Source organism: Myxocyprinus asiaticus, chromosome 30 (assembly GCF_019703515.2).
Source record: "Myxocyprinus asiaticus isolate MX2 ecotype Aquarium Trade chromosome 30, UBuf_Myxa_2, whole genome shotgun sequence".
NCBI classification, from domain to species: Eukaryota; Metazoa; Chordata; class Actinopteri; order Cypriniformes; family Catostomidae; genus Myxocyprinus; species Myxocyprinus asiaticus.
In genome coordinates this window covers 42,195,674-42,207,499 of record NC_059373.1, presented here as the reverse complement: position 1 = coordinate 42,207,499, position 11,826 = coordinate 42,195,674, and the positions used below count along the sequence as shown (strand labels likewise).

Genomic DNA, 11,826 nt, shown 5'->3' with positions numbered 1-11,826 from the left:
TTTTCACAATAGCTTCACTGATTAGTTGCTTTTTTTGGATATCCCCGTCAGGGCTGTAGAAATTCTTGGGTCCGGTGCAAAACATATTCAGTCAGTTGTCCAATGGGGGTGGGGTGTTTTGCAGACAGTTATTCCATCAACGTAACATTATGGTTATTTAACATATTGAGCTATTATTATTATTATTAAGTAAATTGTAGCATTTGGTTACATTATGTTTTGTGATTTCTCATACCTTCTTTATATAACATCCATCCCTTGTGCACTTTTGGCCTCTAGTGGGTAAAGCTTTTCAGACAAACAGCAGCACTGGGCAGGGAAGTACAGTACAGTGCCGTGAGAGAGAATGTTACCCGCTAGGACAGTTTATTTTGAACAAGAGGGCGAACAGTTACGGAATTTAACGCGGGAGTTCAATACCGAACTGATGTGGATTGATAGCAGGGAGAGCCCCTCTATGCGTGCGCTGGTGCGAGGAACCGGACGGCGGGGAAAAAAATTGTGTTCAGTGAAAAGTCAAAAGATTGCATTGTATGTAATTGTAACTATATCAGATATTATTAATAAAACACGTTGCGTGGGCATTTTTTGCCCCCATATTTTGAATTTTGGGTATATTTTTGTTAATTTTGGTGTTATTTTTGCCCCGAGTCCCCATTAATTTCTGACATATTTAAGGTATTTAAAAAGTGTGTTTTAGACATATAGTAGCAAGTAAACAAGATATCCCCACACATATGTCAAACTACACTGTGTTAATGTTTGACACAGTTAAAACATTGCCTACCTTAAAAACAAGTGAAGTTTGATCAGTGGTTAAACGTGTTCAGACGGTTCCCTCATACCTGAATGAACGGCTTCTTTCCAGAATAAAATGAAATATGCAGAAAATCACCGTATTACAGTTCTTGTATAGTGACAGGGCAGAAAGTTTTGAAGAAGCTAGAGAAGAGAGGACACTGGCGGGAGTTTATGAGAGCTGCTGTGCTCATGATGCTGTGCCCTGCGGGCTTCTGTCGTGCCACGCACAACGCATTTTAGTTTATAAACAGATTTAGCGCAAATAACTTTCTTCTACCCAAAATTCAGAAATATTATGTTTGTTTGTTTTTTTTTGTACTTTGTAATTGTGGTGAAAAATAATTGTAGCGAAGTTGAATACTCAATTTTTAATCAACTCAAGTAAAAGTACTATTATTTATTTATACTTAGTTGAAAAATTTGAAAAATGTACTCAAGTACTGTAACCAGAGTAGTTGTAATTTGTTACTTTCCACCTCTGATCAAAATGCAAAAAGAATAATAAAGAATAATTAAATAGTCTGCACACGCTGCTTGCTATGTTTACTGTATGCAGTGTGTTACACATACTTAATGCATGTGTGAGGCTAACTGGCTGTTATCATGTTATCATTACTGGAAAAATCAAGTTGTCTTAACTAAACATTACTTGAAATGTCAAGTTTTGGGCTCATTACTCAAATATTGAACTTCCTTGAATTTATTTTTCTTAAAAAATCCATACACTTAAGATTTTAAATGTAAATAACTCAAACTATTAAGTACAAAAATTGAGGCTATGGGGAATACCCATGATGCCTTGCACTTGAATTATTTCAATGGTCAAAGGGAACGTATGGGGGCATTTAGAATTCATAGAGGCTTTAGCTATTTTGTAGTATTATGTTGTTTTGTTTGATGTCACCTTTAGGGCGATCTATGTCTCCTTTGGTCAAGTTAGATCCTGTTAACTTCTCTCAATTGGTTATAATCTTCTTTATTTGAGCTGTGTTATAACCTAAATTGTTAGTCCCTTCTATTAAAATTAAGTAGAAACCACAATATTTAAATAGCAAACCTGAGTTAAGTCTACTTTCATATAGTTACCTTAATCTAAATATTTAAGTTTATTCTATTTGAACACCAAGTTAAGTGAACTTACACAAGTTCTGGAGATGGCATTACTCAATTCAATTGAGGGAACAAGTTTACTCAATCACTGGAGTAGTCAGCTTATTAGAGTTTTCAGTGTAGATTTGTTTTTGTCCAAATCTTTCAGCCCTACCACAGCCTCATCATTTTCATGAGATCAGGCTGTCCAGGCCAGCGCTTTGGAATATCTCTCCTCTCACCAAAATGTCCACAAGCTCTCTGATATCTGATCTGATATCATGCTGCTTTTATCTGATTTTGCATGAAAATTTTATCTCTGTGAATATTAACTTTATATGAGTGTCATCTGACTGCACTTGTTCCTCTGATGGAAATAAAACATATTAGCTCCATTTTCCAGTCCAACATCTACTGTCTGCAAGCCCTGAGCAGCATTACTCCATTTCACTGTCATAGAGCAGCACTACACAACAAAACCACAGCTCTGTAAAATGATGCATGCACTGCACGGCCGAATTTGTGTTTTCTGCCAAAACTCTGCTCTGCCATGACACAGTCCATTTATTCCACTTGCCGTAATAGAGTTGGAATACATTTTTTACCAGTTTTTACGGTGACAGACGGCGTGCTGGTGCAGAGAATTGGGGTTGGTAAAAAAAATAAAATATGAAAAATGAACTATAAGAACAATAAAGATCAAAAAGTCTTGTGCTTGTGTGTGTGTGTTTTTCTGGTCTTTTTTTTTTTTTGGAGTATGAGATCATTTAGAGGTGAAATCAAACATGGAGAGAAATGTGACAGATCTGACAGAGTCACATGACTGAAAACAGAAGCTAAATGACTGCTGACAAAAATAACAAACAAATCTCAGTGTGGAAAGCAAAAACATTCTAGGGCTGAGAAATAACTAAATCAATAACTATTATTAGTTGGAATAGTAGTTATAACTTTTGGTTACCATTGGGAAATGTGAAGACTACGGTTGCTTGCTCCTATACCAAAATTTGGCTTTGGTACAATGCCAGCCATGGTATCTTGGTATAGATACTAAATCAATACTTAGGCAACAAATAAACATTCAGATTACTTTTAAAATTACACAGAAAATTACAGGATTAAAATAACTGCATTAAGCCTTGCAGTTACAAATTCTGTGTTTTCTGGTTTTGGATTTTTCTGGAAACCATGTTCTCTGTGTTAATTAAATGTTATCATCAAAATTGTGTCTCATCAAATTAATACAATGAAGAGATGATCTGCACTCCGATAGTAAAATGTTAATGTTTTTATTACAAGACTATTAAAGGGTCCATTTCCCCTTTAAAATTCTTGTAATAAAAACATTAACAGTTTACTATCGGAGTGCAGATCATCTCTTCATTGTATTACGAAAGCTAAATGGATCGACCTACCCAAAAAAATACAAAGACAATATAAAACGATAGAGCGCGGTGTAAAAATAACTTTGTTGGTCTAATAAAATGAATACATAAAATTTTAACCAAATTAAAATAATTTATTTTGAACAAAACTTTGCAGTTTTGGTCAAAAGGTGCTGCTCCACAGAAGAGCTCCAGAGTATAAAAGAAAACATTGATGATTTTATTTTTTTATTCAGTACACTCTTGCTTCTGTGATATTAAATATAATAATTTATATGTTAAATTATTTTGTTAGTAGCTTAGGAGCCTTTTATTGCATCTACTTGGAATATTATATTTTTCTATACAGTATTCATATTTTTCTGTCGTAATGTCTTCAATTTCTTGCATCCAATAGAGCTTTTAGTTTTACGGACATTTGAGTTTTTCCTGTTTGGATTTGACGGTAGTTTATTAACCAAATGAAATGCTGAAACACTCATACACTGAAACTTCAGAGCTGCATCGAAGGAGTTTGTGTGCTTGTTCACAGTTGCTCTAACACCACATCATGAGCATCACGCTCGATCTCTGTGTGTGAAGTATGACAGCGAGAAGAGTGGTGCCTCTAATTCTGAAGCGTGCGGCGCATGCAGACTACACTGTAAACTGTAATAAGCTGAGTTTACTTGGAAAATCTGTGGAAACTGATTGCCTCAAAATTAGTAAGCAAATTAGTTAATCATTTTTGAGCTGATAAAGCTTAATACAACTTTGTATAGGTAACTTGTGTGTATTTGTAAAAGTAACCAGAGTATTTGTAACTCAAATTGACAAGTTGAACTTAGTTCAGTCAACTAACAGATTTAAGTTAAGCAAAGTACACTGAATTCAAGCAAAACGGTTCTCTTAACAAGTCTACTAGTTCAGATTACTAGACAAATACGTGGAAACTGATTGCCTCAATTTTCTCAAACAAGTGTTACTCAAAACTGGAAGTTGTTAATATAAAGACAGACAACAGATTGTTGGTACAACACTAGGCCATTTATTTGTTCCATAAAACAAATGTTAGTCAATGGTATTACTTTTAAAGCATTCTGTCATATCAACAACTTAATTAAAACTTCAAGAAAAAGTGCAATTGCTGCACCCAAAAAAAAAAAAAAAAAAAAAAATAAAATAAAAAAAAAATAAAAAAACACAGGCCTTTGTGTCCAATTTTGTAATTCAAGATTTGGCTGGACACACAAAAAGCATGAAAAATTACCTTTTTTTTCACTAAGAGCTGGTGAAATGCAGAAATGGATTACACTTAAGACTCAGTACACAAGTTTCTTACTAGTAAACAATTTTCCTAGTTCTCTTAACCCATTTAATCCCACCAGATATTGTGACCAAAATTTTGTTTGAAATTTCAAGGGTCTAAAGAGTCTTGATCATGTATTTTACAGAGTTGTCAATTGTAAATGACAGTGCAGACTGTCATGTGAACCTTTTTAAATGAGTGGTGCAAATAGTCACATGACCAGAGCCATGTAATTCTAACGTGCTCCTCTAAAGATTATGTCTGTCAAAACTCCATAAAAGGAAGAAAACAATACCTGTCATTGTTTAAAGGGTCTATTATTGATTTATTAATAAGATTGCTCTGCCTCATATATCATGCTCACAGGACAAGTAAACATGTAAATGATCACAATTGTGACCAATGGGGAAATGCAGAGATCCATTTTTGAAAAGCTGACTGATTGACTCCCATTATAAAAGTGCAGATTTAAAAGTATTATTACAATAAATTTAAAAAAGTAAAAATAAATATGCGGTTATTCTTGGTTTGTCTTTCCCTTTCCCCCACAATTGTTTGATAGTAAAAAAAATATATATATTAAATTATGTTTCTTTATTGTTTGCAATTTTCTGATGGGTTCTATTGAGCAACTGAGCAAAATGACTGTACCACTCTTACTCTGTATTTTCCCACCAGTTACAAGTGTGACCAATAAATCTCATACTTTAACTTAAAGGCATATTGTTTCTTTCATTGGGCTATTCAAAGAGTAAAATACACATGCTCACTCAGCTGGGAAAAATTTGTGATTAAATGGATTAAAAATATCTAAACTCTAGTCTAAAACCAACCACTTAAAGGAATAGTTTACCCAAAAATGAAAATTCTATCATGATTTTTATGACTTTCCTTCTTCAGCCGAACCGAAGTTATGGTTCTTATAAGCACATTTCAGCTCTTTTTGTCCAAACAATGCAAGTAAACAGGTGACATTAGACTGCTGGATATTTGACGGTCCAAAAGGCATATTTAGGCAGCATAAAAGTAATCCACACAACTCCAGTTGATCAAGTAATGTCTTCTGAACCAAATCAATAGTTTGTGTAAAAAAATAAATAGATCATTAAAACTTTAACTTTAAAAAAAAAATAAAATAAATAAAATAAAAAAAAAATAGCTTCCTGTCAGCAGTCGACGCATCAGTGACGTAAGCGCTACGGTGCGTTAACGCTAGGAGTCAGAAGCGTGCACTTTGTACACAACAGAGGAACGAACGTCACGTGAGAGTTAGGTCATTTCAAACAGGAATCAGCGTTGGGCGGAATCAACGATTTAAAATTAAAAATGTTTTAAGTGTCAATTTGTTTCTTACACCAACTTATCGATTTGCTTCAGAAGACATTAAGTGATCGACTGGAGTCATGTGGATGACTTATGCTGCCTAAATATTCCTTTTGAACCGTCAAACAGCCAGCAGACTGATGTCACCCATTTACATGCATTGTATGGACAAACTGAGCTGAAATGTGTTTATAAATCTTCACTTCGGTTCTGTTGAAGAAGGAAAGTCATACACATCTGGGATGGCTTAAAGATAAATAAATCATGAGAGAATTTTCAATTTTGGGTGAACTATTCATTTAACATTATTAAGCAAACAACCAGTTTTCCAACAGGAAACAGAACACATCCTTTAGTGATGTCATGAATCGTTACACTGAAAAATGCTCCATCATGCCACAATGACGTTACTGCATCAGAAGATTTTTAAGCGATTGTATTTTCAGTTTGAGGGACTTAAGCCCAAATGACAAAATCACCCTTTGAATGAAATCATGGGTGTGATTTAATACTGGAGGATACTCCAAATTCAGTGCACACCTGTAGATCAGCAAGTACATGGCTTGGGGAAGATTTTCAAGGTTATCCACTGCAACGGTACCTTCTAAAATAATTGCAGTGAGTAAGCAAAGGTGCGAGAGTCCTCATGCCAATGGAAATGTGGGACATTTCTTCATCGCTATCACAGTCCTTAAAACAGGAGAGGAATATGACAACAATTAAGAGTAAAAAAGTCACATCACATATCTTAAGAGCCATTTTCTATGTTATATATTCAAGTAAAAAAAAAAATGCAAATAAAATTCATAACTATGTGCATTATGTCTAGATGTAAAGGCCCTTTCAAACAGAACAACATCTGACAGTCAAACTGCAGCATGAAAAGACAATCAAACAAGCTGAAGAGCATGCAAGCTATAAAAATAAAAACCTGTTCCGAAACTGCTGATTTGATATTTGAAAAGTGATTCAAATACAGCATTTTTTAGAAGAAACCCCACACGGAACAGCTGACAAGCATTAATGTAAGAGACTGATTAAATATTGACTTAATTTGGAATTATAATGGTTTAATTTTGTTCTGTGATTTCTAAAGACTGATCAGAATGCCATAATCATGAGAGCACCCACACAAGCCGTGTCATATACCAGTGCTTCCCAACCTTTTTTCTTTTAGCAGCAGGCAGAACTACTTACAAAACATGTCTTGTAAAATCTGTGGGGTCCTCTCCGAGGAGTGGAAGGCCATGGAGAACTGCTGTTCATCAACCATTGATGTCTGCTTTCATTTAAAGTATGAAACAAAATAATTAATGGCACTCATAGCAAAACAACAGCAAATGTAAAATGTAAAAAAAATAAAAAAAATAATCAATTGGTGTGTCTGAGAAGCTTACGTCTGTTTCAATCTTTGCCTTTGGCCTTGAAAATATAAAGGACGTGTAGAATGATTTTGTCCAGTTCTAGAATGAATTCGGTTTGCAGGTTAACTCTCCCAGAATCTAAAAAAATAAATAAAAGTAGGACAAACCAAAATGTTAAGCAATCCCTTTGGCACCGAAATGTACAGGTATGAATTAAACATCAATCCTAAAAAGTGGGAGATGAAGTGAAGTTTAGTACTCTTTTCACTACTATGAAAATTACATTTACAAACAATGCATAGCAAATTGTCATGATGAAATAACATGTGAACCCAACACAGAGAAGACATACATTTTTACATACCTGACTCTCAAGACTCCTGGCCACCTTTCCCATGTATCCTTAGGCTCTGTCTCTTTCAATTCCTTTATACGCAGTGCAAACGTACATTTCAAGAGATTAAAACTTGAACGACATGATGAGCGACACGTGCACACCGCATGTATTAGACAGAATGTTCTCAGAGTACCCGCCTTACAGTTACATATCATTAACAATGACCAAAAACCACGGACCTATAACTGAACAAAAATAGGTTGCAAACTGTATATAAAAGCCAATGATCTGTTATATAAAAATAAAAAATAAAAAAATAAATAAAAAATAAAAAAACATGTCAGTAACATAGCTAGCAAGCCCCCAATACTCAGAGTAAAACTCATAAAACTTGCATTTCCCTTTCCCTCACGAGCAAATTAAACTCTTTTAACTTAGATATTATACCTGATAAAACTAGTGTAGCACTGTGAGTATGTAGTTTATATGTATAGGTTACAAACATACCTAATCATGCTTCCATGCGCTGCTCGCACACCAAACACCTATGTACTGTGCGACATTGCGCATGCGCACTGGCTGATTGCCCAACACGATGCGAGACGTTAAAGCCTGTTTAAACATTATATGCTTCATTGTGTTCTGTGTTATTTCTAAAGATTGCAGGAACATGCGGAGGTTTTGCTAGGAGCAAAACAATTGTGTTTAATGCACAGACAAGCAGTCAATCAGACATGTTCTCTTGTTATTTTGTATATGATGGAGAATACTTCTTGACAGATCACATTTATATTTTCATTGTATGCTGGAATTTAATAACTGAAGCTCAATAAATATATGAATATAAAAAAATATTGTAATTTTCAGTCTGAATAGAATCATTACCACCCATTGGTTGTATTCAATAACTGTGTCTCGTTTCGAAGGCTGCGTGCTAGCTAGGATACGTCCTTTGAAGGCTTTAGTATCGAACATCCTCCTTTAAACAACCCTCGTTTAAACAAGATGGCCTTCGTAGGACAAACGGAAACAGAACTCATCATGATTGCTATGACAGCCACTCTTTAACAAGCGCGAGCACTTTGAGTGACATGAGAACAAAGTCTCTTTGGAAGGGAGTGTATGAGGTAAATTTTAGGAAAGATATATTGATATAGAATGAAAATTTTTTATTTTTTTACAGGTGTACTTTTAGTCTATAATACTTTATTTTAATCATATATTACTATAATTATACATATTATATACTCTACACCCATCTACTGAGGTACTTCAACTTGGGAATTAACATTACTTGCGTTTGAACATCATATTTTCGAGCAATTTGGCATCATTTTTTTTAGACAAATGATGTTCATTTCCGTTAAAGCAAAGAACTGTGGGTTGTGAGTGCCCACGAAGGATACACCTCTTGCATCCTCCGAATTCCCGTGAAAGAAGGTCGCATTCGAAGGCTGCATTCGAAGTGTCTTACTCGCTTTTCTGAAATGAGACAGCCTAGATGACGTATGCGGCCGACAAATGTGACCTCCAGAGGACGCAACCTTCCAAACGAGACACAGCCAGTATGTTCTTTGTATAAAATTTTTGCACCAGATATTTGCAACAGTGTGAACAGGCCTTTAGTCCAACTCACTTGATGCTCTTCATTAAACTTTACTAAAGTTGTTTAGTTTAACTATTGTATTCACCTGAAAGTTGACATAATACAGTCTAATCAAGTAAAATCAACACATTTGCCAAAATCAGTTTTGTTTACTAGCTTTTCTTAAGTAGGTTCAGTGGTTACTTTTTACAGTGTGTACTTACTGTATATTGAATTGAATCGCATCCTTTTGCATTTTAATGATCACACTTGGCCATATCGAGATTTGAATTTAATTAATTGTCAAACTGTCATTGATTTAATCCCAAAACTGTCACATTCTGTCAAATTTTGCTTATAGTACCATACTGTAGTACAGTACCAAAATTATAAAAAAAGATGATCTCATACCATTTAAAAAAAAAAAAGTTGTATTGCGGTATTTCGTTTGTACCCGAGTAACCCTAGTGGAGACACTCTGTAGGGTGAACTGGACTTTCAGCCTCCATGTCCTGGTCAAAAAGCCTCCTCAGAAGTGTTAACCCTGGTGGTGTTTCAGGAGGGGAGTAGTCCTCCACAAGCCACAAAATATGTACATTTACTTCATTCTGGTAGAACACGGCCACTTTCCACCATACAATCAATTCCCGATAAATACAAATAAGTCCCGTCCTACATATTTTCATTGCTGAATGCAAAAATAAAAATACATTACACTAATGGGTTGTGAATGTTGTTTCATATTGACTTAATTAAAAACTAATTTAATTATCATATTGTTTTACTTACTATAATGGTGGCTCCTTGCAAATCTTGTAATTCCAAACAAGACCAATAAGAGGCCTTATCATTAAAAATTAATATGCCTTTGGAAAAAAAAAAATGTAATCAAGATTACAATTACAGCTGCCACAATTAACTAATTGTGAAAAATGTCAATTAAATAAATTTCCCAGTAAGTTTGGGAAACAGGATGGTCTCCTCTCATATTTTTTTTAAAAGTAATTATGTCCTGCTCTAGCTGAAGTTATAGTGCAGTAATACTGTAATTTTTTCTACATTGATCACACTGGCGTCATAATCGTAATAAAACTTTGTTACCTAGGAAAATTGTGGCCAAAACTGTGTTAACCTAGGATGTGGCATTTATTTCATTTTTTTTCTCGACTGGTAATATTGTTGAAACAGCTCCACTGCCTTCTCTCTCATTGGTAGTCGCTCCTGAATGTCACCCATAATTTGCATAAAGTTAAACTTTTCTTTACTTTGTTGTGTCGCTCACCACACCCACATCTTGTCACCAATGGTCACTGTTGCTCGTGTCGCGTTGCTGTGCTCTTGTTGAAAATTAATAACATCCTGTTGCTTTGTCACTCTGTATCGCTTGCGGTGTGAAAATGCTTTAGAGGAAATTAAATGGTTTACACTGTACAGTAACACATTCATTAAGATTGCATTAGGCCTATATGAGTCTTGTCTCAGAGTCAGCCTCTTCTGGTCTTGGTCTTGACTCGGACTCAACTTATTCAGGTTTCGGATTGGACTCCTACTCGGATAAGCTGGTCTCGACTACAACACTGCTAAGTGGTTAGTGTAACCTGTAAAGTGGACCAGATTTTATGCCAATAGTCAAAAATCTGGCAACATGAGAGTAGCTCAGGCTGTCCTGAAACATGAAGACAAGAAATCATGAAAACAACAAATACATCGAAAAGCCTAAATGTGATTTCTAGCAGTGACCACCACATCTCAAGTACGACATTTCTGCATACTACATTACAATAATCCATATAATTTAGTGTATGCATTTATTCTGTACTTTTTGTACATTAATGAACCAATGTGAAGAAATAATCATGTTACTGCTATGCAGTACTTACTGGCCAGTAATATGTCATGAATATACTGAATTATGTATTTCAAAGCCGTTGGGTCACACTGCCCTTGATAAATTAGTCTCGCTTCAATGACTGTGGATCTGTTCAGTTCTTGGAGGCCACAGCATTCACCCACAAGGCAAATTTAAAAAGGAAAATAAGCAGGAAAGCTTTTTGTTTTCAAAACAAGGTAAAAATAGGGCTAATCAGTGTGTTATTTACACAGCGATGTATGTGGAAGGGAATGCTCTGTTCAGGTGCAGCTCCTGCTAAAAGCTCTCGAAGCTTCATCTGTGCTTCTTATCCTTGAGCGACAATTAGGTGCAACCCTCTGCAGAAAAAGAGGACAAGGTGACCTCTAAGATGCGTCTGAAGAAGCTTCAGCCAATTAAAGTACTTCAGCCAATTTGCTGAAGAATCTCCTCAAATATACCCAGCTGAAGTTTGGGTCTGTTAAGTTCCCACAACCATGACAACTTCTGAAAAGCATTGAACTGCACAGCAAATCTCTGCATCACTGGCCAGAAATACTTTAATACACTTGAAGGTTTAAAAATCCTTTACTGAAAAAACCAGCATGAATTTCCAATTTGGTGTTGGTCACACTGGTGGACCAACATAGCAGTGCCCGCCCACTTTTTCAACCGTAGCCATTTATTTCTTCCATAGGGATTTTGTAACAGGGTGATTTCATAATCACAGCTCTGTTTGCTATGATTATCTGATTAATGGATCTTTCTCTTCAGGATCATGCATAGTGTAGTTCTTCATCAGAAA

General features: G+C 35.2%; 1 long non-coding RNA gene across 1 annotated transcript; it reads right to left on the bottom strand.

Moving 5' to 3' along the window:
• Window positions 1-5,573: 5,573 nt before the first annotated feature.
• On the bottom strand, window positions 5,574-7,678 carry LOC127420794 (uncharacterized). The gene is made up of 4 exons (XR_007893878.1): window positions 7,615-7,678; window positions 7,284-7,388; window positions 7,084-7,165; window positions 5,574-6,576 (listed from the first exon to the last, which is right to left on the bottom strand). It is a non-coding gene; the product is annotated as an uncharacterized LOC127420794 (long non-coding RNA).
• Window positions 7,679-11,826: the final 4,148 nt, after the last annotated feature.